The sequence below is a fragment of the Procambarus clarkii genome, chromosome 5 (assembly GCF_040958095.1).
Source record: "Procambarus clarkii isolate CNS0578487 chromosome 5, FALCON_Pclarkii_2.0, whole genome shotgun sequence".
Lineage (NCBI taxonomy): Eukaryota > Metazoa > Arthropoda > Malacostraca > Decapoda > Cambaridae > Procambarus > Procambarus clarkii.
The window spans coordinates 21,004,720-21,012,219 of NC_091154.1; the positions used below are offsets into that span (position 1 = coordinate 21,004,720).

At 38.2% G+C, this 7,500-nt stretch overlaps 1 protein-coding gene across 1 annotated transcript in view; it reads right to left on the reverse strand.

Annotated features, from left to right (window-relative positions):
* The window catches only part of LOC138373604 (ubiquitin carboxyl-terminal hydrolase 15-like), a 61,354-nt gene that overhangs the window by 46,286 nt on the left and 7,568 nt on the right, over positions 1 to 7,500 (reverse strand). The gene's annotated exons all lie outside the window — the stretch shown is intronic.

The window sequence follows — 7,500 nt, forward strand, 5'->3', positions numbered from 1 at the left end:
AGTGTAGATGGTGTTACATGTACAACAGTGTAGATGGTGTTACATGTACAACAGTGTGGATGGTGTTACATGTACAACAGTGTGGATGGTGTTACATGTACAACAGTGCGGATGGTGTTACATGTACAACAGTGTGGATGGTGTTACATGTACAACAGTGTAGATGGTGTTACATGTACAACAGTGTGGATGGTGTTACATGTATAACAGTGTGGATGGTGTTACATGTACAACAGTGTGGATGGTGTTACATGTACAACAGTGTGGATGGTGTTACATGTACAACAGTGTGGATGGTGTTACATGTACAACAGTGTAGATGGTGTTACATGTACAACAGTGCAGATGGTGTTACATGTACAACAGTGCAGATGGTGTTACATGTACAACAGTGTAGATGGTGTTACATGTACAACAGTGTAGATGGTGTTACATGTACAACAGTGTAGATGGTGTTACATGTACAACAGTGCAGATGGTGTTACATGTACAACAGTGTAGATGGTGTTACATGTACAACAGTGTAGATGGTGTTACATGTACAACAGTGTGGATGGTGTTACATGTATAACAGTGTAGATGGTGTTACATGTATAACAGTGTGGATGGTGTTACATGTACAACAGTGTGGATGGTGTTACATGTATAACAGTGCGGATGGTGTTACATGTACAACAGTGTAGATGGTGTTACATGTATAACAGTGTAGATGGTGTTACATGTATAACAGTGTGGATGGTGTTACATGTACAACAGTGTGGATGGTGTTACATGTATAACAGTGTAGATGGTGTTACATGTATAACAGTGTGGATGGTGTTACATGTATAACAGTGTGGATGGTGTTACATGTATAACAGTGTAGATGGTGTTACATGTACAACAGTGTGGATGGTGTTACATGTATAACAGTGTAGATGGTGTTACATGTATAACAGTGTAGATGGTGTTACATGTACAACAGTGTGGATGGTGTTACATGTATAACAGTGTAGATGGTGTTACATGTATAACAGTGTGGATGGTGTTACATGTACAACAGTGTGGATGGTGTTACATGTATAACAGTGTAGATGGTGTTACATGTATAACAGTGTAGATGGTGTTACATGTACAACAGTGTGGATGGTGTTACATGTATAACAGTGTAGATGGTGTTACATGTATAACAGTGTGGATGGTGTTACATGTACAACAGTGTGGATGGTGTTACATGTATAACAGTGTAGATGGTGTTACATGTATAACAGTGTAGATGGTGTTACATGTACAACAGTGTGGATGGTGTTACATGTATAACAGTGTAGATGGTGTTACATGTATAACAGTGTGGATGGTGTTACATGTACAACAGTGTGGATGGTGTTACATGTATAACAGTGTAGATGGTGTTACATGTACAACAGTGTGGATGGTGTTACATGTATAACAGTGTAGATGGTGTTACATGTATAACAGTGTGGATGGTATATTTCATATTTGGGGTTCCTCAGCAGTTGTTATCATGTGTGGGGGTGTGGGGGTGTGTGGGGGGGGGGGGGGGTACTTGATGCCACCAAGTGCGGGAAGCCTCAACCTGCACGAGTCTTGCCCGTCAAAATGACCTAGACAAAGTCCTAGGAGCAACACATGGCAAATGGAATTCATGAAAGATAAATGCCATTCAATGGAGTGAACATGTAATGGAGTGAAATTAGGAACAGGACATCACATTCAACCTCATATTACAGTACTTGAAAATAAGAAATGAAGACTTTGGTCAAGAAGTAAGCGGCCATCAGAGGATCACATCAAGAGAATGTTATAAATTAGAATATGCAACTGTTACATGGTGCATGCATATTTTATTATATATAATAAATAAAATATATATATATATAATATATATATATGTTGTACCTAGTAGCCAGAACGCACTTCTCAGCCTACTATGCAAGCCCCCGATTTGCCTAATAAGCCAAGTTTTCATGAATTAATGTTTTTTTCGACTACCTAACCTACCAAACCTAACCTAACCTAACTTTTTCGGCTACCTAACCTAACCTATAAAGATAGGTTAGGTTAGGTTAGGTAGGGTTGGTTAGGTTCGGTCATATATCTACGTTAATTTTAACTCCAATAAAAAAAAATTGACCTCATTCGTAATGAAATGGGTAGCTTTATCATTTCATAAGAAAAAAATTAGAGAAAATATATTAATTCAGGAAAACTTGGCTTATTAGGCAAATCGGGCCTTGCATAGTAGGCCGAGAAGTGCGTTCTGGCTACTAGGTACGAGATATATATATATATATATATATATATATATATATATATATATATATATATATATATATATATATATGCAAACAAGCCTGAATGGTCCCCAGGACTATATACAACTGAGTTTTCAGTTATATATATATATATATATATATATATATATATATATATATATATATATATATATATATATATATATATATATATATATATATATATATATATATATATATATATATATATATATAATATATATATATAATATATATATATAATATATATATTTTATATAATATATGTATATATATTTAATATATATATATATATATATTTTATTAAATATGACCGAAAAAGTAAGATTAATAATTCTAACACGAATTTTCTCAATCTTTCGTACATTATGCTTCACTGTTGGAGGTAAATCAAAAATCACTTCTCCAAAATTCATTTTTATTTCTAGTCTGACGCGACACGGGCGCGTTTCGTAAAACTTATTACATTTTCAAAGACTTCACAAATACACAACTGATTAGAACTTGCGTTTCCCTGATTTTATATCTACATTTGAGTGAGGTGGGAAGGGTGATGTGGCATTACATTTGAGTGAGGTGGGAAGGATGATGTGGCATTAGAGAATATTAATAGGGTATTAAAAGTATCAACACAAGACAGAACACGAAACAATGGATATTGAATAGAAGTGTTTGTAGAAAGCCTATTGGTCCATATTTCTTGATGCTTCTATATTGGAGCGGAGTCTTGATGTGGGTAGAATATAGTTGTGCAATAATTGGCTGTTGATTGCTGGTGTTGACTTCTTGATGTGTAGTGCCTCGCAAACGTCAAGCCGCCTGCTATCGCTGTATCTATCGATGATTTCTGTGTTGTTTACTAGGATTTCTCTGGCGATGGTTTGGTTATGGGAAGAGATTATATGTTCCTTAATGGAGCCCTGTTGTTTATGCATCGTTAAACGCCTAGAAAGAGATGTTGTTGTCTTGCCTATATACTGGGTTTTTTGGAGCTTACAGTCCCCAAGTGGGCATTTGAAGGCATAGACGACGTTAGTCTCTTTAAAGCGTTCTGTTTCGTGTCTGGAGAGTTTCTCATGAGTAGGCTGGCCGTTTTTCTGGTTTTATAGTAAATCGTCAGTTGTATCCTCTGATTTTTGTCTGTAGGGATAACGTTTCTATTAACAATATCTTTCAGGACCCTTTCCTCTGTTTTATGAGCTGTGGAAAAGAAGTTCCTGTAAAATAGTCTAATAGGGGGTATAGGTGTTGTGTTAGTTGTCTCTTCGGAGGTTGCATGGCTTTTCACTTTCCTTCTTATGATGTCTTCGATGAAACCATTGGAGAAGCCGTTATTGACTAGAACCTGCCTTACCCTACAGAGTTCTTCGTCGACTTGCTTCCATTCTGAGCTGTGGCTGAGAGCACGGTCGACGTATGCGTTAACAACACTCCTCTTGTACCTGTCAGGGCAGTCGCTGTTGGCATTTAGGCACATTCCTATGTTTGTTTCCTTTGTGTAGACTGCAGTGTGGAAACCTCCGCCCTTTTCCATGACTGTTACATCTAGAAAAGGCAGCTTCCCATCCTTTTCCGTCTCGTAAGTGAAACGCAGCACGGAACTCTGCTCAAATGCCTCCTTCAGCTCCTGCAGATGTCTGACATCAGGTACCTGTGTAAAAATGTCGTCAACATACCTGCAGTATATGGCCGGTTTCAAGTTCATGTCGACTAAGACTTTTTGCTCGATGGTACCCATGTAGAAGTTTGCAAACAGGACACCTAGGGGAGAACCCATGGCGACCCCATCTACTTGCTTATACATGTGCCCATCCGGGCTCAAGAAGGGTGCCTCTTTAGTACAAGCTTGGAGTAGTTTCCTCCAAGCCAAGCTTGGAGTAGTTGCCAAAGATCATTGGGGAATATAAACCTGGATATGCGTATGGAAATGTCAAGACGCACAAGCCTGGAAACCCACTTCGGCCAATCATTAGCCAGATACCCACACCCACGTACAGATTGGCGAAGCGACTCAACGGCCTGCTGACTCCTTATGTTCCTTGCGCCTTCAGCCTGAAGTCTCCAAAGGAATTTGTGGACTTACTGCGGGGCGCACGGGCCACAGGGATAAGAGCCTCGTTGGACGTAGAATCGCTGTTCACCAACGTACCTGTGGACGAGACAATCGGAATGATAGCCGACAGAGTGTATCGTGATCCAGCCTGTACTCCTCTTGACATGCCAGAAAGTATTCTGAGGAAACTACTCCAAGCTTGTACTAAAGAGGCACCCTTCTTGAGCCCGGATGGGCACATGTATAAGCAAGTAGATGGGGTCGCCATGGGTTCTCCCCTAGGTGTCCTGTTTGCAAACTTCTACATGGGTACCATCGAGCAAAAAGTCTTAGTCGACATGAACTTGAAACCGGCCATATACTGCAGGTATGTTGACGACATTTTACACAGGTACCTGATGTCAGACATCTGCAGGAGCTGAAGGAGGCATTTGAGCAGAGTTCCGTGCTGCGTTTCACTTACGAGACGGAAAAGGATGGGAAGCTGCCTTTTTCTAGATGTAACAGTCATGGAAAAGGGCGGAGGTTTCCACACTGCAGTCTACACAAAGGAAACAAACATAGGAATGTGCCTAAATGCCAACAGCGACTGCCCTGACAGGTACAAGAGGAGTGTTGTTAACGCATACGTCGACCGTGCTCTCAGCCACAGCTCAGAATGGAAGCAAGTCGACGAAGAACTCTGTAGGGTAAGGCAGGTTCTAGTCAATAACGGCTTCTCCAATGGTTTCATCGAAGACATCATAAGAAGGAAAGTGAAAAGCCATGCAACCTCCGAAGAGACAACTAACACAACACCTATACCCCTATTAGACTATTTTACAGGAACTTCTTTTCCACAGCTCATAAACAGAGGAAAGGGTCCTGAAAGATATTGTTAATAGAAACGTTATCCCTACAGACAAAAATCAGAGGATACAACTGACGATTTACTATAAAACCAGAAAAACGGCCAGCCTACTCATGAGAAAACTCTCCAGACACGAAACAGAACGCTTTAAAAGAGACTACGTCGTCTATGCCTTCAAATGCCCACTTGGGGACTGTAAGCTCCAAAAAACCCAGTATATAGGCAAGACAACAACATCTCTTTCTAGGCGTTTAACGATGCATAAACAACAGGGCTCCATTAAGGAACATATAATCTCTTCCCATAACCAAACCATCGCCAGAGAAATCCTAGTAAACAACACAGAAATCATCGATAGATACAGCGACAGCAGGCGGCTTGACGTTTGTGAGGCACTACACATCAAGAAGTCAACACCAGCAATCAACAGCCAATTATTGCACCACTATATTCTACCCACCTCAAGACTCCGCTCCAATATAGAAGCATCAAGAAATATGGGACCAATAGGCTTTCTAACAAACACTTCTATTCAAATACCCATTTTTTTGTGTTATGTCTTGTGTTGATACTTTTAATACCCTATTAATATCCTCTAGTGTTCTGTCTTGTGTTAATGCCACATCATCCTTCCCACCTCACTCAAATGTAATGCCACATCACCCTTCCACCTCACTCAAATGTAGATATAAAATCAGGGAAACGCAAGTTCTAATCAGTTGTGTATTTGTGAAGTCTTTGAAAATGTAATAAGTTTTACGAAACGCGCCCGTGTCGCGTCAGACTAGAAATAAAAATGAATTTTGGAGAAGTGATTTTTGATTTACCTCCAACAGTGAAGCATAATGTACGAAGGATTGAGAAAATTCGTGTTAGAATTATTAATCTTACTTTTTCGGTCATATTTAATAATATATGTCTACAGGAAAGACTGCTACCAAAATATACTAATATATATATAATATATATATTTTATATAATATATATATATATATATTTAATATATATATATATATGTCGTACCTAGTAGCCAGAATGCACTTCTCAGCCTACTATGCAAGGCCCAATTTGCCTAATAAGCCAAGTTTTCCTGAATTAATATATTTTCTCTAAATTTTTTCTTATGAAATGATAAAGCTACCCATTTAATTATGTATGAGATCAATTTTTTTTATTGGAGTTAAAATTAACGTAGATATATGACCGAACTTAACCAACCCTACCTAACCTAACCTAACCTATCTTTATAGGTTAGGTTAGGTTAGGTAAAAGAAAAGTTAGGTTAGGTTAGGTTAGGTAGGTTAGGTAGTCGAAAAACAATTCATGAAAACTTGACCTATTAGGCAAATGGGGCCTTGCATAGTAGGCTGAGAAGTGCGTTCTGGCTACTAGGTACGACATTATTTATATATATATATATATATATATATATAACATATATATATATATATATATATATATATATATATATATATATATATATATATATATATATATATATATATAATATATATATATATATATATATATATATATATGTTTCATTGAATATGGCCGCATATTCTGTATTTATTATTTTCTGGTTTAGGGCTTCTATCCCTCTAACTATTTTCTTAGCATCAGGGCTTAATTGAAATAGGAGTTCTCCAAAACTCATTTTCGTACTTTTAAGGTGAAGAAAAGAAGTGATTTACTATAGAGTGTATTACACTTATTTGTATAATTTGCACGACGTTTCGAACCTCCATGGTTCATTCTCAAGTGAACAGATCTTACAATACTGGTTGATTTTATACCCGCATTAGGTCAGGTGATAATACAATGAAGGTGAAAACATGGGGGGATACATAAGGGATAAACATAGGGGCTGCAGAAGGCTTATTGGCCCATACGAGGCATCTCCTATCTAAACACAAAGATTAATCCAGTGTAATTGGCCTGTTATGTTGGACATTGTCTTCTGTGTTGGCATCGATATGTTCTTGTCTTGTCCTTACTCTCATGGTGGGTAGAGTAAATAGTTCCGTGATTTGGGTGTTCATGGTAGGTCGCTCTATTCTTATGTGAATTGCCTCAAGAATTTGTAATCTTCTTGAATCTTGGGTTTTGTCTATTATGCAAGTATTCTTGTTCAACATTTCTCTTGTTAGAGTAATGTCATGGGCTTGTCTCATGTGATTCCTAGGGGCACCAGATTGAAGATGGCATGTCAAACGCCTCGTCAGCTTGGTCGACGTCATACCTATGTACTTACATTGAAGGTTACATCCTTCGTGGGGGCAAGTGTACATGTATACAACGCT